Source organism: Heterodontus francisci, chromosome 3, assembly GCF_036365525.1.
Source record: "Heterodontus francisci isolate sHetFra1 chromosome 3, sHetFra1.hap1, whole genome shotgun sequence".
NCBI lineage: Eukaryota > Metazoa > Chordata > Chondrichthyes > Heterodontiformes > Heterodontidae > Heterodontus > Heterodontus francisci.
In genome coordinates, this window is record NC_090373.1 from 203,699,200 (window position 1) to 203,724,905 (window position 25,706).

At 46.1% G+C, this 25,706-nt stretch overlaps 1 protein-coding gene across 1 annotated transcript in view; it reads right to left on the minus strand.

Moving 5' to 3' along the window:
- Positions 1 to 25,706, minus strand: part of LOC137367180 (dynein axonemal heavy chain 8-like) — a 2,531,605-nt gene that overhangs the window by 1,212,582 nt on the left and 1,293,317 nt on the right. The window lies entirely within an intron of this gene.

Below are 25,706 nucleotides of genomic sequence, written 5' to 3' on the forward strand. Positions count from 1 at the left end.
CGCGCCAAGAGCAACAGAGTCGGAGACCAGAGAGAGAGAGAGAGAGAGAAAACACAGCGCGAGCAGAGCTTTAAAAAGTGCGCCAAAAGGAACAGAGTCGGAGACCAGCGGGAGAAAGAGAGAAAACAGAAGCGTTGGTGGCGAGAGCGGGAACAGTGGACCTGCTTGGCCAACAAAAAAGTGTCATCATAGGGAAGAGGAGAAGTGACTTGTGGGTATTTCTTCCATGTCTCTTTTTTGTTTTGGCCAAGTGATTTAAATCAGGAGACTTCATTACTGGTTAAGACTACACTTAAATAATTCATTTTTTAAAAATACTGAGATCCAAATTAATTAATTAAATAGAATAGAGATGGCTGGCCAGGCGACGTGTTGCAGCTGTAGTATGTGGGAGCTAGTGGACACCAGTGCGATCCACAGTGACCACATCTGCAGCAAGTGTTGGCTGCTCGAGGACCGTCGGCTCAGGGTTAATGAGCTGGAGTCCGAGCTGTGGACACTGCGACACATCAGGGAGGGGGAGAGTTACCTGGACACTGTGTTTCAGGAGACAGTCACACCCCTTAGATTAATTACATCAAATTTGGACCGTGGTCAGGGACAGGAGGGTGTGACTGTGAGTGAGGCAGGTATGGGGATCCAGAATTTAGCTTTGGAGGAGCCTCAGTCAGTGCCCTTATCCAATAGGTACGAGGTTCTTGCTCCCAGTGTGGATGAGGGCACAGACTGCAGGGAGAATGAGCGCACTGAACACAGCACCGTGGTTCAGAATGCCATTCAACTGGGGGGAGGAAAGGGAAATGTAGTGGTAAATAGGGGTTAGCATATTTAGGGGAATAGATACTGTTCTCTGCAGCAAAAATAGAAAGTCCTGAAGACTGTGTTGCCTACCTGGTGCCAAGGTTAAGGACATCACTTCTGGGCTGGAGAGGAACTTGGAGTGGGAGGGGAAGGATCCAGTTGTTGTGGTCCATGTAGGTACCTTCGACATAGGTAGGACTAGGAAAGAGGTTCTGCAGAGCAACTGGTGTGGTGAGGTGAGAGTGACTGCCCTTGACATCAAGGCAGCATTTGACAAGTATGGCATCAAGGAGCCCGAGCAAAACTGGAGTCAATGGGAATCAGGGGGAAAACTTTCTGCTGGTTGGAGTCATACCTAGCGCAAAGGAAGATGGCTGTGGTTGTTGGAGGTCAATCATCTGAGCTCCAGGACATCACTGCAGGAGTTCTTCAGGGTAGTGTCCGAGGATCAACCATCTTCAGCTGCTTCATCAATGACCTTCCTTCCATCATAAGGTCAGAAGTGGGGATGTTCGCTGATGATTGCACAATGTTCAGCACCATTCGTGACTCCTCAGATACTGAAGCAGTCCTTGTAGAAATACTGCAAGACCTGGACAATATCCAGGCTTGGGCTGATGAGTGGCAAGTAACAATTGTGCCACACAAGTGCCAGGCAATGACAATCTCCAACAAGAGAGAATCAAACCATCTCCCCTTGACATTCAATGGCATTACCATCGCTGAATCCCCCACTATCAACATCCTAGGGGCTACCATTGACCAGAAACAGAACTGGAGTAGCCATATAAATACTGTGGCTACAAGAGCAGGTCAAAGGCTAGGAATCCTGCAGCGCGTAACTCACCTCCTGACTCTCAAAGCCTGTCCACTATCTTCAAGGCACAAGTCAGGAGTGTGATGGAATACTCTCCACTTGCCTGGATGGGTGCAGCTCCAACAACACTCAAGAAGCTCAACACCATCCAGCACAGAGCAGCCCACTTGATTGGCATACCATTCACAAACATTTACTCCTTCCACCACCAATGCACAGTGGCAGCAGTGTGTACCATCTACAAGATTCACTGCAGCAACGCACCAAGGCTCCTTAGACAGCACCTTCCAAACCCGCGACATCTACCACCTCGAAGGACAAGAGCAGCAGATGCATGGGAACATCACCACCTGTAAGTTCCCGTCCAAGTCACGCACCATCCTGACTTGGAACTATATCGCCGTTTCTTCACTGTCGCTGGGTCAAAATCCTGGAACTCCCTTCCGAGCAGCACTGTGGGTGTACCTACCCAACATGGACTGCAGCGGTTCAAGAAGGCAGCTCACCACCACCTTCTCAAGGGCAATTAGGGATGGGCAATAAATGCTGGCATAGCCAGTAACGCCCACATCCCATGAATGAACAAAAAAAAACTATGAGCAGATCGGGGCTGGCTAAATTAAAAAGCAGAAACACAAAGGTAATAATCTCCAGATTACTACCTGAGCCACGTGCAAATTGGCATAGGGTAAATAAGATTAGAGAGGTAAATGCGTGGGTCAAAGATTGGTGTGGGAGAAATGGGTTCTGATTCATGGGACACTGGCACCAGTTCTGGGGAAGGAGAGAGCTGTTCAGTTGAGAAGGGCTTCACTTGAACCATGTTGGACCAGTGTCCTGGCGAATCATAGAACTTGGGTTGTAGATAGGACTTTAAACTAAATAGTGGGGGGGCGGAAGGTTCAACTGAAGAGAAGTATAAAAAGTCGAAAAGTAACAAGAGAGCAGAGATGCAGGATAGTGAAGGGGCAAACATTAATCAGAGTGTGACAGGAAGGGACAGAGAATACAAGCATAAGAGTACAGCAGAAATTAGAACCAGAATAGGTAAAAATGGTAAAACGTCAAAGCTTAAGGCTCTTTATCTGAATGCAAGTAGCATTTGCAAAAAGAGAGATGAGCTGACAGCACAGATAGAAATAAATGAATATGATTTGATAGCTATCACAGAGACATGATCGCAGGATGACCAGGACTGGAAACTCAATGTTCAAGGATATTCAACGTTCCGGAAGAATAGGCAGAAAGGAAAAGGAGGTGGGATCGCTTTGTTAATAAAGGAAGGGATCAGTGCAGTTGTGAGTAATGATATAGGTGTAACAGATCGTGATGTAGAATCAGTTTGGGTGGAAATAAGGAATAGCAAGGGAAAGAAATCATGGGTGGCAGCGGTCTATAGGCCCCTTAGAACAATATGTTGCAGAAGGTAACCAGGAACAGGCGTTTTTAGATTTGGTAATGTGCAATGAGGTAGGATTAATAAGAGATCTCATAGTTAAGGATCCTCTAGGGGGAAGCAATCATAAGAACAAAGAACAAAGAACAAAGAACAAAGAAAATTACAGCACAGGAACAGGCCCTTCAGCCCTCCAAGCCTGCACCGATCCAGATCCTCTGTCTAAACATGTCGCCTATTTTCTAAGGGTCTGTATCTCTTTACTTCCTGTCCATTCATGTATCTGTCTAGATACATCTGAAAAGATGCTATCGTGCCCGCGTCTACCACCTCCGCTGGCAATGAGTTCCAGGCACCCACCACCCTCTGCGGAAAGAACTTTCCACTCATATCCCCCCTAAACTTTTCCCCTCTCACTTTGAACTCGTGACCCCTAGTAATTGAATCCCCCACTCTGCGAAAAAGCTTCTTGCTATCCACCCTGTCTATACCTCTCATGATTTTGTGCACCTCAATCAGGTCCCCCCTCAACCTCCGTCTTTCTAATGAAAATAATCCTAATCTACTCAACCTCTCTTCATAGCTAGCACCCTCCATACCAGGCAACATCCTGGTGAACCTCCTCTGCACCCTCTCCAAAGCATCTCCATCCTTTTGGTAATGTGGCGACCAGAACTGCACGCAGTATTCCAAATGTGGCCGAACCAAAGTCTTATACAACTGTAACATGACCTGCCAACTCTTGTACTCAATACCCCGTCCGATGAAGGAAAGCATGCCGTATGCCTTCTTGACCACTCTATTGACCTGCGTTGCCACCTTCAGGGAACAATGGACCTGAACACCCAAATCTCTCTGTACATCAATTTTCCCCAGGACATTTCCATTTACTGTATAGTTCACTCTTGAATTGGATCTTCCAAAATGCATCACCTCGCATTTGCCTTGATTGAACTCCATCTGCCATTTCTCTGCCCAACTCTCCAGTCTATCTATATTCTGCTGTATTCTCTGACAGTCCCCTTCAGTATCTGCTACTCCACCAATCTTAGTGTCGTCTGCAAACTTGCTGATCAGACCACCTATACTTTCCTCCAAATCATTTATGTATATCACAAACAACAGGGGCCCCAGCACGGATCCCTGTGGAACACCACTGGTCACACGTCTCCATTTTGAGAAACTCCCTTCCACTGCTACTCTCTGTCTCCTGTTTCCCAGCCAGTTCTTTATCCATCTAGCTAGTACACCCTGTACCCCATGCGACTTCACTTTCTCCATCAGCCTACCATGGGGAACCTTATCAAACGCCTTACTGAAGTCCATGTATATGACAATACAGCCCTTCCCTCATCAATCAACTTTGTCACTTCCTCAAAAAATTCTATTAAGTTGGTAAGACATGACCTTCCCTGCACAAAACCATGTTGCCTATCACTGATAAGCCCATTTTCTTCCAAATGGGAATAGATCCTATCCCTCAGTATCTTCTCCAGCAGCTTCCCTACCACTGAGGTCAGGCTCACCGGTCTATAATTACCTGGATTTTCCCTGCTACCCTTCTGAAACAAGGGGACAACATTAGCAATTCTCCAGTCCTCCGGGACCTCACCCATGTTTAAGGATGCTGCAAAGATATCTGTTAAGGCCCCAGCTATTTCCTCTCTCGCTTCCACAGTAACCTGGGATAGATCCCATCCGGACCTGGGGACTTGTCCACCTTAATGCCTTTTAGAATACCCAACACTTCCTCCCTCCTTATGCCGACTTGACCTAGAGTAATCAAACATCTGTCCCTAACCTCAACATCCGTCATGTCCCTCTCCTCGGTGAATACCGATGCAAAGTACTCGTTTAGAATCTCACCCATTTTCTCTGACTCCACGCATAACTTTCCTCCTTTGTCCTTGAGTGGGCCAATCCTTTCTCTAGTTACCCTCTTGCTCCTTATATATGAATAAAAGGCTTTGGGATTTTCCTTAACCCTGTTTGCTCAAGATATTTCATGACACCTTTTAGCCCTCTTAATTCCTCATTTCAGATTGGTCCTACATTCCCGATATTCTTTCAAAGCTTCATCTTTCTTCAGCCTCCTAGACCTTATGTATGCTTCCTTTTTCCTCTTCGCTAGTCTCACAATTTCACCTGTCATCCATGGTTCCCTAATCTTGCCATTTCTATCCCTCATTTTCACAGGAACATGTCTCTCCTGCACGCTAATCAACCTCTCTTTAAAAGCCTCCCACATATCACATGTGGATTTACCTTCAAACAGCTGCTCCCAATCTACATTCCCCAGCTCCTGCCGAATTTTGGTATAGTTGGCCTTCCCCCAATTTAGCACTCTTCCTTTGCGACCACTCTCGTCTTTGTCCATGAGTATTCTAAAACTTACCGAATTGTGATCACTATTCCCAAAGTAGACCCCTACTGAAACTTCAAACACCTGGCCGGGCTCATTCCCCAACACCAGGTCCAGTATGGCCCCTTCCCGAGTTGGACTATTTACATACTGCTCTAGAAAACCCTCCTGGATGCTCCTTACAAATTCTGCTCCATCTGGACCTCTAACACTAAGTGAATCCCAGTCAATGTTGGGAAAATTAAAATCTCCTATCACCACCACCCTGTTGCTCCTACATCTTTCCATAATCTGTTTACATATTTGTACCTCTATCTCACGCTCGCTGTTGGGAGGCCAGTAGTACAGCCCCAACATAGTTGCCGCACCCTTCCTATTTCTGAGTTCTGCCCATATTGCCTCACCGCTCGAGTCCTCCATAGTGCCCTCCTTCAGCACAGCTGTGATATCCTCTTTGACCAGTAATGCAACTCCTCCACCCCTTTTACCTCCCTCTCTATCCCGCCGGAAGCATCGATATCCTGGGATATTTAGTTGCCAATCATGCCCTTCCCTCAACCAAGTCTCAGTAATAGCAATAACATCATACTCCCAGGTACTAATCCAAGACCTAAGTTCATCTGCCTTACCTACTACACTTCTTGCATTAAAACAAATGCACCTCAGACCACCAGTCCCTTTGCGTTCATCATCTGCTCCCTGTCTACTCTTTCCCTTAGTCACGCTGACTTCATTATCTGGTTCCTTGCAGGCTTTAGTTACTACTTCCTGACTGTCCACTGACCTCATTTGGTTCCCACCCCCCTGCCACATTAGTTTAAACCCTCCCCAACAGCGTCAGCAAAAGTACCCCCAAGGACATTGGTTCCAGTCCGGCCCAGGTGTAGACCTTCCAATTTGTAATTGTCCCACCTCCCCCAGAACCGGTCCCAATGTCCCAAAAATCTGAACCCCTCCCTCCTGCACCATCGCTCATGATAGAATTTCAAATTCACTTTGAGGGTGAGCAACATGGGTCCCAAACCAGTGTCTTCAACTTAAAGAAGGGCAATTACAGAGCTGTGAAGAAAGAGTTGTCCAAAGTGGGTTGGGAAAATAGACTAAAGGGAAAGTCAGTCGATGAGTCGTGGCAAACTTTAAGCAGCAAAGAAAAGAACAAAGAACAAAGAAAATTACAGCACAGGAACAGGCCCTTCGGCCCTCCAAGCCTGCGCCGATCCAGATCCTCTATCTAAACATGTCGCCTATTTTCTAAGGGTCTGTATCTCTTTTCTTCCTGCGCATTCATGTATCTGTCTGGATACATCTTAAAAGACGCCATCGTGCCCGCATCTACCACCTCCGCTGGCAACGTGTTCCAGGCACCCACCACCCTCTGCGAAAAGAACTTTCCACGCATATCCCCCCTAAACTTTTCCCCTTTCACTTTGAACTCGTGTCCTCTAGTAATTGAATCCCCCACTCTGGGAAAAAGCCTCTTGCTATCCACCCTGTCTATACCTCTCATGATTTTGTACACCTCAATCAGGTCCCCCCTCAACCTTCGTCTTTCTAATGAAAATAATCCTAATCTACTCAACCTCTCTTCATAGCTAGCGCCCTCCATACCAGGCAACATCCTGGTGAACCTCCTCTGCACCCTCTCCAAAGCATCCACATCCTTTTGGTAATGTGGCGACCAGAACTGCACACAGTATTCCAAATGTGGCCGAACCAAAGTCCTATACAACTGTAACATGACCTGCCAACTCTTGTACTCAATACCCCGTCCGATGAAGGAAAGCATGCCGTATGCCTTCTTGACCACTCTATTGACCTGCGTTGCCACCTTCAGGGAACAGTGGACCTGAACACCCAAATCTCTCTGGACATCAATTTTCCCCAGGACTTTTCCATTTACTGTATAGTTCACTCTTGCATTGGATCTTCCAAAATGCATCACCTCGCATTTGCCCTGATTGAACTCCATCTGCCATTTCTCTGCCCAACTCTCCAATCTATCTATATTCTGCTGTATTCTCTGACAGTCCCCTTCACTATCTGCTACTCCACCAATCTTAGTGTCGTCTGCAAACTTGCTAATCAGTCCACCTATACTTTCCTCCAAATCATTAATGTATATCACAAACAACAGTGGTCCCAGCACGGATCCCTGTGGAACACCACTGGTCACACGTCTCCATTTTGAGAAACTCCCTTCTACTGCTACTCTCTGTCTCCTGTTGCCCAGACAGTTCTTTATCCATCTAGCGAGTACACCTTGGACCCCATGCACCTTCACTTTCTCCATCAGCCTGCCATGGGGAACCTTATCAAACGCCTTACTGAAGTCCATGTATATGACATCGACAGCCCTTCCCTCATCAATCAACTTTGTCACTTCCTCAAAGAATTCTATTAAGTTGGTAAGACATGACCTTCCCTGCACAAAACCATGTTGCCTATCACTGATAAGCCCATTTTCTTCCAAATGGGAATAGATCCTATCCCTCAGTATCTTCTCCAGCAGCTTCCCTACCACTGACGTCAGGCTCACCGGTCTATAATTACCTGGATTATCCCTGCTACCCTTCTTAAACAAGGGGACGACATTAGCAATTCTCCAGTCCTCCGGGACCTCACCCGTGTTTAAGGATGCTGCAAAGATATCTGTTAAGGCCCCAGCTATTTCCTCTCTCACTTCACTCAGAAACCTGGGATAAATCCCATCCGGACCTGGGGACTTGTCCACCTTAATGCCCTTTAGAATACCCAACACTTCCTTCCTCCTTATGCCGACTTGACCTGGAGTAATCAAACATCTGTTCCTAACCTCAACATCCGTCATGTCCCTCTCCTCGGTGAATACCGATGCAAAGTACTCGTTTAGAATCTCACCCATTTTCTCTGAGTCCAAGCATAACATTCCTCCTTTGTCCTTTAGTGGGCCAATCCTTTCTCTAGTTACCCTCTTTCTCCTTATATATGAATAAAAGGCTTTGGGATTTTCTTTAACCCTGTTTGCTAAAGATATTTCATGACCCCTTTTAGCCCTCTTAATTCCTCGTTTCAGATTGGTCCTACATTCCCAATATTCTTTCAAAGCTTCGTCTTTCATCAGCCGCCTAGGCCTTATGTATGCTTCCTTTTTCCTCTTAGCTAGTCTCACAATTTCACCTGTCATCCATGGTTCCCTAATCTTGCCATTTCTATCCCTCATTTTCACAGGAACATGTCTCTCCTGCACGCTAATCAACCTCTCTTTAAAAGCCTCCCACATATCACATGTGGATTTACCTTCAAACAGCTGCTCCCAATCTACATTCCCCAGCTCCTGCCGAATTTTGGTATAGTTGGCCTTCCCCCAATTTAGCACTCTTCCTTTCGGACTACTCTCGTCTTTGTCCATGAGTATTTTAAAGCTTACGGAATTGTGATCAACTATTCCCAAAGTAGTCCCCTACTGAAACTTCAAACACCTGGCTGGGCTCATTCCCCAACACCAGGTCCAGTATGGCCCCTTCCCGAGTTGGACTATTTACATACTGCTCTAGAAAACCCTCCTGGATGCTCCTTCCAAATTCTGCTCCATCGAGACCTCTAACACGAAGTGAATCCCAGTCAATGTTGGGAAAATTAAAATCTCCTATCACCACCACCCTGTTGCTCCCACATCTTTCCATAATCTGTTTACATATTTGTACCTCTATCTCACGCTCGCTGTTGGGAGGCCTGTAGTACAGCCCCAACATTGTTACCGCACCCTTCCTATTTCTGAGTTCTGTCCATTTTGTCTCACTGCTCGAGTCCTCCATAGTGCCCTCCTTCAGCACAGCTGTGATATCCTCTTTGACCAGTAATGCAACTCCTCCACCCCTTTTACCTCCCTCTCTATCCCGCCTGAAGCATCGATATCTTGGGATATTTAGTTGCCAATCATGCCCTTCCCTTAACCAAGTCTCAGTAATAGCAATAACATCATAATCCAAGCCCTAAGTTCATCTGCCTTACCTACTACACTTCTTGCATTAAAACAAATGCACCTCAGACCACCAGTCCCTTTACATTCATCATCTGCTCCCTGCCTGCTCTTCCCCTTCGTCACACTGACTTCATTATCTAGTTCCTTACAGGCTTTTGTTACTACCTCCTTACTGTCAACTGACCTCCTCAATTGGTTCCCATCCCCCTGCCACATTAGTTTAAACCCTCCCCAACAGCGTTTGCAAAAGCATCCCCAAGGACATTGGTTCCAGTCTGGCCCAGGTGAAGACCGTCCAATTTGTAATTGTCCCACCTCCCCCAGAACCGGTCCCAATGTCCCAAAAATCTAAACCCCTCCTTCCTGCACCATCTCTCAAGCCACGCATTCATCCTGACTATTCTTTCATTTTTACTCTGACTATCACGTGGCACTGGTAGCAATCCTGAGATTACTACCTCTGAGGTCCTACTTTTTAACTTGGCTCCTAACTCCCTAAACTCTGCTTGTAGGACCTCATCCCATTTTTTACCTATATCATTGGTGCCTATGTGCACAACGACAACTGGCTGTTCACCCTCCCCCTTTAGAATGTTCTGCAGCCGATCTGAGACATCCCTGACCCGTGCACCTGGGAGGCAACATACCATTCGGGAGCCTCGTTTTCGACTACAGAACCGCCGATCTACTCCCCTTACAATCGAATCCCCTACGACTATAGCCCTTCCACTCTTTTTCCCGCTCTTCTGAACAGCAGAGCCAGGCACGGTGCCATGAACCTGGCTACTGCTGCCTTCCCCTGGTGAGCCATCTCCCTCAACAGTATCCAAAACGGTATACTTGTTTTGGAGGGAGATGACCGCAGGGGACTCCTGCGCTGCCTTCCTGCTCTTTCTCTGCCTTTTGGTCACCCATTCCCTTTCTCCCTCAGAAATCCGAATCTGCGGTGTGACCAATTCACTAAACGTGCTATCCATGACCTCCTCAGCATCGCGCATGCTCCAAAGTGAGTCCATCCGCAGCTCGAGAGCCGTCATGCGGTCTAACAAGAGCTGCAGTTGGACACACTTCCTGCACGTGAAGGAGTCAGGGACATCAGCCATGTCCCTGAGCTCCCACATTGAGCAAGAGGAGAATGACACGGGTCTGAGATCTCCTGCCAGTTTTAATCTTAAGCTTAACTTCGTTAAATGAAAAAGGAACGAAAAGTTTTTACCAATCACGATAAAACCAGAGAAATAGAAAAAGCCTTACCTTATATACACCCCACCGAGTCCTTTTTTTTGGTTAGAGGAGGAGGGCGGGTGGGAGACACTACAAGTGTGGTGTCTCGGGTTCAGAAACCGCCCAAATATATAGCGTTTTACTTACCCAGCAGCCCCCTGGCCTCCGCCGAAAACAAAAGGAAATTAAGTTTACTTTCAAACTGACCTTCCCAGCTGCTCACTCGCTCGCACTCTGCTCCCGAAAAAGCTGCTGCAATGAAAGGAAACTTATTTTAAACCGCCCAAATATAGAGTGTTTTACTTACCCAGCAGCCCCCTGGCCTCCGCCGAAAACAAAAGGAAATTAAGTTTACTTTCAAACTGACCTTCCCAGCTGCTCACTCGCTCGCACTCTGCTCCCGAAAAAGCTGCTGCAATGAAAGGAAACTTATTTTAAACCGCCCAAATATATAGCGTTTTACTTACCCAGCAGCCCCCTGGCCTCCGCCGAAAACAAAAGGAAATTAAGTTTACTTTCAAACTGACCTTCCCAGCTGCTCACTCGCTCGCACTCTGCTCCCGAAAAAGCTGCTGCAATGAAAGCAGTTTCATAACACTCAGCAAACATTTATTCCTGTCAGAAGGAAGGACTCGATGAGAACGATGAACCACCCATGAAAAACAAAGGACGTTAAAGAGAGTATCAAATCAAAAACAAAAGCATACAAAGCGGTGAAAGCTATAGTGGTCGGCCAGAGGATTGGGAATTTTTAAAAACCCAGCTGCGGTTGACTAAAAAACTAATAAAGAGGGAGAAAATTGATTCTGACAGTAAATTGGCAAGAAATATAAAAACAAACAGTAAGAGGTTCTCCGGGTATATAAAAAGGAAGAGAGTAACTAAAGTAAGTGTGGGACCCTTAGAGGATGAGACTGGGGAATTAATAACAGGGAACAGGGAAATGGCAGATAATTTAAACCAATATTTTGCATCGGTCTTCACGGTGGAGGACACGATAACTATCCCAACAATAATAGATGAGCAAGGTGTAAATGGGAGGGAGGAACTTGTAACAATCTCTAAAATAAGAGAAAAGGTGCTTGACAAGCTGATGGGACAAAAGGTAGACAAGTCACCAGGACCTGATGGCCTGCATCCAAGGGTTTTGAAAGAAGTGGCTGTAGAGATAGTGGAGGCATTGGTTGTAATATACCAAAACTCACCGGATTCCGGTAGAGTACCAGTGGATTGGAAAACTGCTAATGTAATGCCCCTATTCAAAAAAGGAGGGAGACAAAAAGCAGGAAACTCTAGACCAGTTAGCTTAACATCTGTCATTGGGAAAATGCGAGAGACCATTATTAAGGAAGAAATAGCAGGACATTTTGAAGAATATAATGCAATCAAACAGAGTCAACATGGTTTTCTGAAAGGGAAATCTTGGTTGACAAATTTGTTGGAGCTCTTTGAGGATATAACAAGCAGAGTGGATAAAGGGGAATCAGTAGATGTAGTGTATTTGGATTTTCAGAAGGCTTTTGATAAGGTGCCACATAAAAGGTTATTGCACAGGATTGAGGATTGGCTAACACAGAGAAGGCAGAGAGTTGGGATTAATGAGTCTTTTTCAGGTTGGAAAGCCATAGCTAGTGGGGTGCCACAAGGATCGGTCCCAGGGCCTCAATTATTTACTATCTATGTTAATGACTTGGAGGAAGGGACAGAGTGCAGGGCTTCCAAATTTGCTGATGATACAAAATTAGGTGGGAAGGTATGTTGTGATGAGGACATAAAGAATCTGCAAAGGGGTTAAGAGAGTGGGCAAAACTTGACAGATGGAGTTCAATGTGGAAAAGTGTGAGGTCACCACTTTGATAGGAAAAATAAAAAGGCAGATTATTATTTAGATCCTGCAGTACAAAGGGATCTGGGTGTTCTTGTACATGAAACACAAAAAGTTAGCATGCAGGTGCAGCAAGTAATTAGGAAGGCAAAATTAATTTTGGCCTTTATTGCTAGGGCATTAGAGTTTAAAAATAGGGAAGTCTTGTTACAACTGTACAGGGTGTTGGTGAGGCCATACCTGGAGTACTGCGTGCAGCTTTGGTCCCCGTATTTAAGGAAAAATATACTAGCATCGGAGGCAGTTCAGAAAAGGTTCACTAGGCTGATTCTTTGGATGAAGGGGTTTTCTTATCAAGAACAGCTAAACAGATTAGGCCTTTATTCATTGGAGTTTGGAAGAATGAGAGGTGATTTTATTGAAACATATAAGATTCGAAGGAGGCTTGACAGGATAGATATTGAGAATATGTTTCCACTGGTGGGGGAATCTCGAACTGGGGACAGAGTTACAGAATAAGGGGTCATACATTTATAACTAAAATGCAAAGGAATTTCTTCTCTCAGAGGGTGGCGAATCTCTGGAATTCTCTACCTCAGAGAGTTGTGGAGGCTAGGTCACTGAATGTATTTAAGAAGGAGACAGATTTTTGAAATCTCGGGGAGTCGAGGGTTATGCGGAGCAGGCCTGAAAGAGGAGTTGAGGTCTGGGACAGATCAGCTGTGATCTTATTGAATGGTGGGGCAGGCTTGAGGGGCTGAATGGCCTACTCCTGCTCCTATTCCTTGTGTTCTTATGTTCTTATTTGCCACTCTTCTATCCTCTGTTACCTCCCCCATATTTCGGAAACATTGGAAGTTTATAGCAAACCCTTCTGTTAGCTCCACCCACACTTCATTAAGCAACCTGGAATGCAACCCATCTCGACTAGGTAACTTATCTGCCCTAAGCATAGCCAGTCTTTCCAGACTTTCTTCTCAATTTTTACCTTGTCCATTGCCTCCACTCTCTCTGCTTCTGCCAATATTCCTTGTCATATTCCTTTTGCTCAGTAAATACTGATGCTAAGTACTCATTAAATATTTGAGCCTTTCCCTGTGCATCTAAGCATATATTAAACTCTTTGTCCCTAATAGGCCCCAGTCCACTTCTTACTACCTGCTTGCTATTTACTTGCCAGTGGAAGATCACAGAATCACAGACAGAATTACAGAATTGTTGCAGCGCAGAAGGACACCATTCAGCCCATGGTGTCTGCACCGGCTCTGCAAAAGACCAATTCAATTCATTCCATTCCCCCGCCTTCTCCCCATAACCCTGCATGTTATTCCTTTTCATATAACAATCTAACTCCCTTTTGAATGCTTCAATTGAACCTGCCTCCACCACACTCTCAGGCAGCGCATTCCAGACCCTACCCATTCGCTGTGAATCATTCTCGTGAATATTTTCTGTACTGTCTCCAATGCCCTCCCAGCTTTCCGAAAGTGCATTGCCCAGAACAGGATGCAATAGTCCAGCTGAGGCCAAATTAGTCTCTTATATAGTCTCTTATATAAGTTCAACATAACTGCCTTGCTCTTGTACTCCATGCTCCCATTAATTAAGCCCAGGATACGGTCGGCTTTCCTAACTGCTCTCTCAACCTGTCCTGCCACTTTCAATGACTTATGTACATATACACCCAGGCCCCTCTGATCTTGTACCACCTTTAGAATTGTACTCTTTATTTTATATTGTCTCTCCATGTTCTTCCGACCAAAATGAATGACTTCACATTTCTCTATTGAGCTTCAATTGCCACCCATCCAGCCATTCCACCAACTTGTCTATGTCCTTTTGAAGTTTGAAACTATCCTCCTCACAGTTCACAATGCTTCCAAGTTTCGTATCATCTGCAAACTTTGAAATTGTGCCCTGTACACCAAGGTCTAGGTCATTAATATATCAGGAAAAGCAAGGATCCTGGGGAATTCCACTACAAACTTTCCTTCAGCCTGAGAAACATCCATTAACCACTACTCTGTTTCCTGTCACTCAATTCCATATGTTCCGTTAGGAACATAGGAACAGGAGTAAACCATTCAGCCCATCAAGCCATTCCAGACGATCATGGCTGATCATCCAGTTCCATGCCTTTTTCCCACATTATCCTCATATCCCCTTATGTCATTGGTATTTAGAAATCTGTCAATATCTGCTTTAAACATACTCAATGACTGAGCTTCCACAGCCCTCTGGGGTAGAGGATTCCAAAGATTCACAACTCTCTGAGTGAAGAAATTTCTTCTCATGTCTGACCTAAGTGGGCTTTCCCCTTATTTTGAAATTGTGTCCCCTGTTTCTAGACTCCCCAACCAGGGGAAACATTTTAGCTGCATCTACCCTGTCTATCCCTTTAAGTATTTTATAGGTTTCAATTAGATCACCTCTCATTCTTCGAAACTCTGGAGAATATAGGTCCAGTTTCCCCAATCTCTTGTCATTCATCAGTCCCGCCATCCCGGGAACAAGTCTGGTGAACCTTCATTGCACTCCCTCTATGGCAATCATATCATTCCTAAGGCAAAGGGACCAAAACTGCACACAGTACTCCAGGTGCAGTGTAACCAAGGTTCTATACAATTGAAGCAAATCTTCACTACACCTGTACTCAAATCCTCTTGCAATAAAAGCTAACATACCATTAGCCTTCTTCATTGCTTGCTGCACCTGCATGTTAGCTCTCAGTGACTTATTGATGAGGACACCCAAGTCTCTTTGCACATTTACACTTTCTAATCTCTTCCCATTAAATAAATACTCTGCACATCTACTCCTCCTACCAAAGTGAATAACCTCACATTTTTCCACATTATATTCTGTCTGCCACATTCTTGCCACTCACTAAGTCTGTCCAAATACCCTTGAAGCTGCTTTGCATCTTCCTCACAACACTCATTCCCATCTAGTTTTGTGTCATCCGTGAACTTGGAAATACTACATTTGGTCCCCACATCCAAGTCATTGATATATATTGTGAACAACTGGAGTCTAAGCACTGATCCCTGCAGTATCCCACTAGTCACAGCCAGTCAACGCAAGAAAGACCCGTTTTTTTCTACTCTCTGCTTTCTGCCTGTTAACCAATCCTTAATCCATGCCAGTATATTACCTCCCATCCCATGTGCTTTAATTTTGCTAACCAACCTCCTGTGGGGGACTTCATCAAAAGCCTTACTAAACTAAACTTCTGAAAATCCAAGTACACCACATCCACCAACTCCCCTTTATCAATTCTGTCACAAACATCCTCAAGAAACTCCAACAAGTTCGTCAAACATAATTTCCCATTCATAAATCCATGTTGGCTATGCCCAATCAGATCATTATTATCCAACTGTCCATTTATCACATCCTGTGTGGCACTGTATCAAAAGCCTTTTGAAAGTCTATGTACACCACATCAACTGCATTGCCCTCATCAATCCTCTCTGTTGCCTCCTCAAAAAACAACAGCAAGTTAGTTAAACATGACTTTCCCTTAAGAAATCTATGCAGGCTTTCTTTAATTGACCCATATTTGTCCATGTGAGTATGAATTTTGTCCCAAATTATTCTTTTTAGAAGTTTTTTTTCCGAAGTTTCCCCACCACCAAAGTTAAACTGACTGGCCTGCAGTTGCTGGGCTTGTCTTTACACCCTTTTTTTTGAACAAGGGTGTAATGTATGCAATTCTCCAGTCCTCTGGCACTACCCTCTAAGGAAGACTGAAAAATTATGGCCAATGCCTCATGATTTCCACCCTCACGTCCCTCAGTATCCTTGGATGCATCTCATCCAGTCCTGGTGCTTTATGAACTTTCAGTACAGATAGCCTATCGAATGCGTCCTGCTTCACAATTTTCAACCCTTCTAGTGTCTGAATTACCTTCTCTTTCACCCTTGCCTGGGTTGCATATTCTTCCTTGGCAAAGACAGATGCAAAGTATTCATTTAATACTTCAGGTTTTCCCTCTGCCTTTTATTGTCCCTCGTTGGCCGAACTCTGCCTTTTACCACCCTTTTATTATTTACATGTCTATAGAAAACTTTGGGATTCCCTTTAATGCTAGCTGCCAGTCTCTATCCATGCTCTCTCTTTGTTTTTCTGATCTGCTTTTTCACTTCCCCTCAAGATCTTCTGTATTCAGCTTGGTTCTCAATAGTGTTTTCCACCTGGCATCTGTCATAAGCACACTTTTTCTTCTTTATCTTAATCTTTACCCATTTGTCATCCAGGGAGCTCTGAATTTGTTTACCCTACCTTTCCCCTTCGAGGGAACATACCTTGACTGTGCCTGAACTATCCCTTCTTTGAAGGTAGCCCATTGTTCAGCTATCATTTTTCCTGCCAACATTTGACTCTGATTTCTTCACTCCAGCTCCTTTCCTACCCCATTGAAGTTGGCTTTCCCCCAGTTAATTATTCCTACTCTGGATTGTTCTTTGTCCTTTTCCATAGTCAGCCTAAACCTTATGAGACAATGATCACTGTCCCCTAAATGATCTCCGACTGATACTTGATCCACCTCATTCCCAAGAACCAGGTCTAGCAGTGGCTCCTTTCTCATTGGATTGGAAACAAACTGCTGTAGAAAATTTTCCTGAACACACTCTAGGAATTCTTGCCCCTCACTGCCCTTTACACCTCTACTATCTCAGTCTATATTTGGATAATTAAAATCCCCCATTATAACTATCCTATAATTTTTGCACCTCCCAGTAATTTCCTTGCAAATTTGTTCCTTCATGTCCTTCCCACTGGTTGATGGCACATAGACAACACCGAGCAATGTAACTGCACCTTTTTTTGTTCCTTAGCTCTAGGCAAATTGATTCTGTCCTCAATCCCTCTGGGACATCCATTTTCTCCAGCACTGCAATGCTTGGGATTTTCATTTATCTTGCCTGCCAGTGTTTTTTCATGCCCCCTCTTCACTTCTTCATGTTTTATAAGTATATTAAGGGCAAGAGGATAACCAGGGAAAGAGTAGTGCCCATGAGGGACCAAAGTGGCAATTTGTGTGTGGAGCCGGAGGATTACTTTTCATCTGTGTTCACTATGGAGAAGGACGATGTAGGTGTGGAGATCAGGGAGAGGGATTGTGATATACTTGAACAAACTAGCACTGAAAAGGAGGAGGTATTAGCTGTTTCAGCGGGCTTAAAAGTGGATAAATCCCCTGGCCCAGATGAGATGTATCCCAGGCTGTTATGTAAGGCAAGGGAGGAGATAACAGGGACTGTGACAAAAATTTGGCCACAGGAGAGGTGCTGCAGGACTGGAGGACAGCAAATGTGGTACCATTATTCAAGAAGGGTAGCAGGGATTAACAAGGTAATTACCAGGCCAGTGAGTCGAACATCAGTGGTAGGGAAACTATTGGAAAAAATTCTAAGGGACAGGATTAATCTCCATTTACAGAGGCAGGGATTAATCAAGGATAGTCAGCATGGCTTTGTCAGGGGAAGATCATGTATAACAAACTTGATAGAATTTTTCGAGGAGGTGACTCGATGTGTCGATGAGAGTAAAGCAGTTGATGTAGTTTACATGGACTTCAGTAAGGCTTTAGATAATGTCTCCCATGGGAGATTGGTTAAGAAGGTAAGAGCCCATGGGATTCAGTTTGGCAAATTAGATCCAAATTTGGCTTCGTGGCAGGAGGCAGAGGGTGATGATCGAGGGTTGTTTTTGCGATTGGAAGCCTGTCACCAGTGGTGTACCACAGGGATCGGTGCTGGGACCCTTGCTGTTTGTCGTGTACATTAATGATTTAGACGTGAATATAGGAGGTATTATCAGTAAGTTTGCAGATGACACGAAAATTGGTGGTGTCGTAAATAGTGAGGAGGAAAGCCTTAGATTACTGGATGATATAGATGGGCTGGTAATATGGGCAGAGCAGTGGCAAATGGACTTTAATCCTGAGAAGTGTGAGGTGATGCATTTTGGGAGGACCAGCAAGGCAAGGGAACATAGGTAGGACCCTAGGAAGTACAGAAGGTCAGAGGGACCTCGGTATACTTGTCCATCGTTCACTGAAGGCACCAGCACAGGTAGATAAGGTGGTTAGGAAGGCATAAGCCTTTATTAACTGAGGGATAGAATATAAGAGCAGGGAGGTTATGATGGAGCTGTATAAAATGCTAGTTGGGCCACAGCTGGAGTACTGTGTACAGTTCTGGTCGCCACACTATGGGAAGGATGTGATTGCACTGGAGAGGGTGCAGAGGAGATTCACCAGGATGTTGCCTGGGCTGGAGCATTTCAGCTATGAAGAGAGACTGGATAAGCTAGGGTTGTTTACCTTAGAACTGTGAAGGCTGAGGGGGACCTGATTGAGTTATACAAAATTATGAGGGGCATAGATAGGGTAGATAGGAAGAAACATTTTCTCTTAGTGGAGGTGTCAATAAGCAGGGGGCATAAATTTAAGGTAAGGGTTAGGAGGTTTAGAGGGGATTTGAGGAAAACATTTTTCACCCAGAGGATGCTTGGAATCTGGAACACACTGCCTGAAGGGGTGGTAGAGGCAGGAACCCTCACAACATTTAAGAAGTATCTAGATGAGCACTTGAAACCCCAGAGCATACAAAGCTACGGGCCAAGTGCTGGAAAATGGGATTAGAATAGGTCGGTGCTTGATGGCCGGCACAGACACGAAGGGCCGAAGGGCCTGTTTCTGTGCTGCATAACTCTATGACTCTATGACTAATACTGCCACCCTCCCCCTTTTTCCCATTTCCTATATTTCCTGAACACTTTGTATCCAGAAATATTCAATGCCCAGTCTATCCCTTCTTTCAGCCACAACATAATTTTTCCACATATCAATCAGCGCCTGTAACTCACCAATCTTATTAACAACACTCCATGCATTCACATACATGCCCATTATACTTTATTACTTTCTTCCTGACAATGACCACACCTAATAGCTAACTATTCTATACTCTAGTGCTATCTAACTTTCCCAGTATTCTGTGCACCTTGGTATTCCAGTCTGATATTTCCTCCTGGTTCCCACACCCCAGCCAAGTTAAGTTCAACCCATCCCAACAGCATTATCAAATCACCCTGCAAGGAAGTTTGTCCCAGCTCTGTTCGGGTGCAACCCATCCAGCCTTTACAGTCCCACCTTCTCCAGAACTGGTCCCAGTGTCCCTGAAACATAAAGCCCTCCCTCCCACACCATCTTTCCAGCCACACAGTCACCTGTACTATCCTCCTATTTCTAAACTCACTCATTAGTCACCCATTCCCTCTCTGCCTGCATACTCTTTAACTGTGGGGTGATCACATCTGTAAACGTGCTATCCATGAAGCTCTCATCCTTACAGATGCGCAGCGGTGATGCCAGCTGCTGCTCAAGTTCCACAACCTGGAGCTCAAGCTGCTGCAACTGATGACATTTCTTGCACATATGGTTATCCACGATCCAAAAAGTATCCTGGACTTCCCACATAGCACAATGTGTACTCCTGAGGTTGGAGTAGCCCTGTCATTCTTCAATCTATTGATAATAAACCTTGGGACTACAAATAAACCCTTTTACTCATAAGCCCTGCTACTACTAATACTATTAAGCCTACCAATAGTAATAATAACCTTACTACTGCTAATACTAAACTTTACCAAGACTAATCTACCTTACCACTATTAATATACCCTCTCAATACTAAAACACTAACAATAGCAGTAAAGCCTCAGCAATAGCAATAAACCTTATTTAAAAATAAAAGCGAAGACTCACCAGCTACCCAGCTTGTTACTTGTGATCAATACTCAATATTTTTAACGTTTTTAAACTCCCAGTTGTTTAGACTGAGTTCCTAAGCAGAAAATACTCACTGCTTTCCTGTGATGTTCCGGTTTGATTTTTGTTTTGGGTTCTTTTATGTTGACTGCCATTCTATTTTCATATTGTCTCTTACCAGTCTTATTTTCCTCTTCTCCCCTCTCAACTTCTTGTATTTTACCTTGCACTCACTTGAAGAGTTCAGCTGATATGCATCGTACACCCTCTTTTTTGTGTTTCATGATAATGTCAATCTCCTTTGTCATCCAACGAGCCCTGTTCTTAGTTCCTTTCCTTTTGCCCTTGTTGCAATGTACCTGGCCTGTACCTGAAGCATCTCTTCCTTAAAGATAAGCCATTGTTCCGTTTCAGTTCTTCTGTCAATCTTTTGTTCCATTTTATCCTGGATAGATCCCTTCGCATCGCATTGAAATTAGCCTGTTCTACCTGACGTCATCCCTTGCTTTTCCATATTAGGAGTCAAAACCTTAAGATACGATGATCACTCTTACTTAAGTGCTCCCCCACAGACACTTGGTCCATTTGGTCCACCCCAGCACCAGATCCAGCAATGCCTCTTTTCTATAATAAAAGCAAAATACTGCGGATGCTGGAAATCTGAAACAAAAACAAGAAATGCTGGAATCACTCAGCATCTGTGGAAAGAGAAGCAGAGTTAACGTTTCGGGTCAGTGACCCTTCTTCGGAACTGACAAATATTAGAAAAGTCACAGATTATAAGCAAGTGAGGTGGGGGTGGGGCAAGAGATAACAAAGGAGAAGGTGCAGATTGGACCAGGCCACATAGCTGACCAAAACGTCACGGAGCAAAGGCAAACAATATGTGAAAGGTGTGTGTTGAAAGACAAAGCATTAGTACAGATTAGGTGTGAATACACTGAATATTGAACAGCAGCAAGTGCAAACCTGAAAAAAACAGTGGGTAAGCAAACTGAACAAACTAAGATGAAATGAAATAAATGCAAAAAAAGATTGTAAAATATGTAAAAAAGAATGTAAAAAAAAGGAAGAAAAAAATAACTAAAAATGAAAGTAAAATGGGGGGCTGTCATGCTCTGAAATTATTGAACTCAATGTTCAGTCCGGCAGGCTGTAGTGTGCCTAATCGGTAGATGAGATGCTGTTCCTCGAGCTTGCATTGATGTTCACTGGAACACTGCAGCAATCCCAGGACAGAGATGTGAGCATGAGAGCAGGGGGGAGTGTTGAAATGGCAAGCAACCGGAAGCTCAGATTCCTGCTTGCAGACTGAGCGGAGATGTTCCGCAAAGCGGTCACCCAGTCTGCGCTTGGTCTCCCCAATGTAGAGGAGACCACACTGTGAGAAGCGAATACAGTATACTACATTGAAAGAAGTACAAGTAAATCGCTGCTTCACCTGAAAGGAGTGTTTGGGGCCTGGGATAGTGAGGAGAGAGGAGGTAAATGGGCAGGTATTACACCTCCTGCGATTGCAGGGGAAGGTGCCCTGGGACGGGGACGAGGTGGTGGGGGTAATGGAGGAGTGGACCAGGGTGTCGCGGAGGGAACGATCCCTTTGGAATGCTGACAGGGGAAGGGAGGGAAAGATGCCACTGGTAGTGGCATCACGCTGGAGGTGGCGAAAATGGCGGAGGATGATCCTTTGGATATGGAGGCTGGTGGGATGAAAAGTGAGGACAAGGGGAACCCTGTCACGGTTCTGGGAGGGAGGGGAAGGGGTGAGGGTAGAGGTGCGGGGAATGGGCCGGACTCGGTTCAGGGCCCTGTCAACCACAGTGGGGGGAAATCCTCGGTTGAGGAAAAAGGAGGTCATATCAGAAGCACCGTCATGGAAGGTAGCATCACCAGAGCAGATGCGTCGGAGACGGAGAAACTGGGAGACTGGAATGGAGTCCTTACAGGAGGTAGGGTGTGAAGAAATGTAGTCGAGGTAGCTGTGGGAGTCGGTGGGCTTATAATGGATATTTGTAGACAACCTATCCCCAGAGATGGAGACAGAGAAGTCGAGGAAGGGAAGGGAAGTGTCAGAGATGGACCATGTAAAGGTGAGAGAAGAGTGGAAATTGGAAGCAAAGTTGATAAGGTTTTCCAGTTCGGGGCGGGAGCAGGAAACGGCACCGATACAGTCATCAATGTACCGGAAATAGAGTTGGGGGAGGGGGCCTGAGTAGGACTGGAACAAAGAATGCTCGACATATCCCACAAAAAGACAGGCATAACTGGGACCCATGCGGGTACCCATAGCGACACCTTTTACTTGAAGGAAGTGCGTGGAGATGAAGGAGAAGTTGTTCAATGTGAGAACAAGTTCAGCCAGGCGGAGGAGGGTGGTGGTGGATGGGGACTGGTTGGGCCTCTGTTCCAGGAAGAAGCGGAGAGCCCTCAAACCATCCTGGTGGGGGATGGAGGTGTAGAGCGATTGGACGTCATAGTGAAGAGGAGGCGGTTGGGACCAGGAAACTGGAAATTGTCAAAATGACGTAGGGCATCAGAAGAGTCACGGATGTAGGTGGGAAGAGACTGGACCAGCGGAGAAAAGATAGAGTCTAGATAGGAAGAAATAAGTTCAGTGGGGCAGGAGCAGGCTGACACAATGGGTCTGCCGGGACAGTCCCGTTTGTGGATTTTGGGAAGGAGGTAGAAGCGGGCTGTCCGGGGTTGTTGGACTATGAGGTTGGAAGCCGTAGAGGGAAGCTCTCCAGAGGAGATGAGGTCAGTGACAGTCCTTTGGACGGTGACTTGATGTTCGGTGGTGGGGTCATGGTCCAGAGGGAGGTAGGAAGAGGTGTCTGTGAGTTGGCGTTGAGCTTCTGCAAGGTAGAGGTCGGTACGCCATACAACAACAGCACCACCCTTGTCTGCAGATTTGATAACCATGTCGGGGTTAGACCTGAGAGAACGGAGTGCCTCAAGTTCAGAGGGGGACAGGTGAGAGTGAGTGAGGGGGGCAGAGAAATTGAGACGACCAATGTCTCGCCGACAGTTTTCAATGAAGAGATCAAGAGCGGGTAAGAGGCCAGGGGAGGGGTCCAGGTAGAGGGAGAATGCTGGAGGCGGGTGAATGGGTCTGCTGGTCGGTGGGAGGACTCCTGGTCGAAGAAGTGAGCCCGGAGGCGGAGGCGACGGAAGAAGAGCTCCACGTCATGCCGAGCGCGAAATACATTGAGGTGGGGGCGTAAGGGGATAAAACTGAGACCTTTGCTGAGTACAGAACGCTCAGCATCAGAGAGGGGGAGGTCAGAGGGTATAGTGAATATACGGCAAGGGGTCAGATCAGAAGGGGTGGGGTCAGAGGGAAGTGAAGCGGAAGGAGGATCTGGAGGGGCATTCGTCCCCATCAGCTGCTGGAGCTTGCATTCCTTAACTCTTACCCGCTCTTGATCTCTTCATTGAACCCCTCCCCCTGGCCTCTTACCCGCTCTTGATCTCTTCATTGAAAACTGTCGGCGAGACATCGGTCGTCTCAATTTCTCTGCCCCCCTTACTCACTCTAACCTGTCCCCCTCTGAACTTGAGGCACTCCGTTCTCTCAGGTCTAACCCCGACATGGTTATCAAACCCGCAGACAAGGGTGGTGCTGTTGTTGTATGGCGTACCGACCTCTACCTTGCAGAAGCTCAACGCCAACTTACAGACACCTCTTCCTACCTCCCTCTGGACCATGACCCCACCACCGAACATCAAGCCACCGTCCAAAGGACTGTCACTGACCTCATCTCCTCTGGAGAGCTTCCCTCTACAGCTTCCAACCTCATCGTCCCACAACCCCGGAGAGCCCGCTTCTACCTCCTTCCCAAAATCCACAAACGGGACTGTCCCGGCAGACCCATTGTGTCAGCCTGCTCCTGCCCCACTGAACTTATTTCTTCCTATCTAGACTCTATCTTTTCTCCGCTGGTCCAGTCTCTTCCCACCTACATCCGTGACTCTTCTGACGCCTTCCGTCATTTTGACAATTTCCAGTTTCCTGGTCCCAAACGCCTCCTCTTCACTATGGACGTCCAATCGCTCTACACCTCCATCCCCCACCAGGATGGTTTGAGGGCTCTCCGCTTCTTCCTGGAACAGAGGCCCAACCAGTCCCCATCCACCACCACCCTCCTCCGCCTGGCTGAACTTGTTCTCACATTGAACAACTTCTCCTTCAACTCCACGCACGTCCTTCAAGTAAAAGGTGTCGCTATGGGTACCCGCATGGGTCCTAGTTATGCCTGTCTTTTTGTGGGATATGTCGAGCATTCTTTGTTCCAGTCCTACTCAGGCCCCCTCCCCCAACTCTTTTTCCGGTACATTGATGACTGTATCGGTGCCGTTTCCTGCTCCCGCCCCGAACTGGAAAACTTTATCAACTTTGCTTCCAATTTCCACTCTTCTCTCACCTTTACATGGTCCATCTCTGACACTTCCCTTCCCTTCCTCGACTTCTCTGTCTCCATTTCTGGGGATAGGTTGTCTACCAATATCCATTATAAGCCCACCGACTCCCACAGCTACCTCGACTACACTTCTTCACACCCTACCTCCTGTAAGGACTCCATTCCATTCTCCCAGTTTCTCCGTCTCCGACGCATCTGCTCTGATGATGCTACCTTCCATGACGGTGCTTCTGATGTGACCTCCTTTTTCCTCAACCGAGGATTTCCCCCCACTGTGGTTGACAGGGCCCTCAACCGTGTCTGAACCATTCCCCGCACCTCTACCCTCACCCCTTCCCCTCCCTCCCAGAACCGTGACAGGGTTCCCCTTGTCCTCACTTTTCATCCCACCAGCCTCCATATCCAAAGGATCATCCTCCGCCATTTTCGCCACCTCCAGCGTGATGCCACTACCAGTGGCATCTTCCCCTCCCTTCCCCTGTCAGCATTCCGAAGGGATCGTTCCCTCCGCGACACCCTGGTCCACTCCTCCATTACCCCCACCACCTCGTCCCCGTCCCAGGGCACCTTCCCCTGCAATCGCAGGAGGTGTAATACCTGCCCATTTACCTCCTCTCTCCTCACTCTCCCAGGCCCCAAACACTCCTTTCAGGTGAAGCAGCGATTTCCTTGTACTTCTTTCAATGTAGTATACTGTATTCGCTGCTCACAGTGTGGTCTCCTCTACATTGGGGAGACCAAGCGCAGACTGGGTGACCGCTTTGCGGAACATCTCCGCTCAGTCCGTAAGCAGGACCCTGAGCTTCCGGTTGCTTGCCATTTCAACACTCCCCCCTGCTCTCATGCTCACATCTCTGTCCTGGGATTGCTGCAGTGTTCCAGTGAACATCAACGCAAGCTCGAGGAACAGCATCTCATCTACCGATTAGGCACACTTCAGCCTGCCGGACTGAACATTGAGTTCAATAATTTCAGAGCATGACAGCCCCCCATTTTACTTTCATTTTTAGTTATTTTTTCTTCCTTTTTTTTTACATTCTTTTTTACATTTTTTACAATTTTTTTGCATTTATTTCATTTCATCTTAGTTTGTTCAGTTTGCTTACTTTACCCACTGT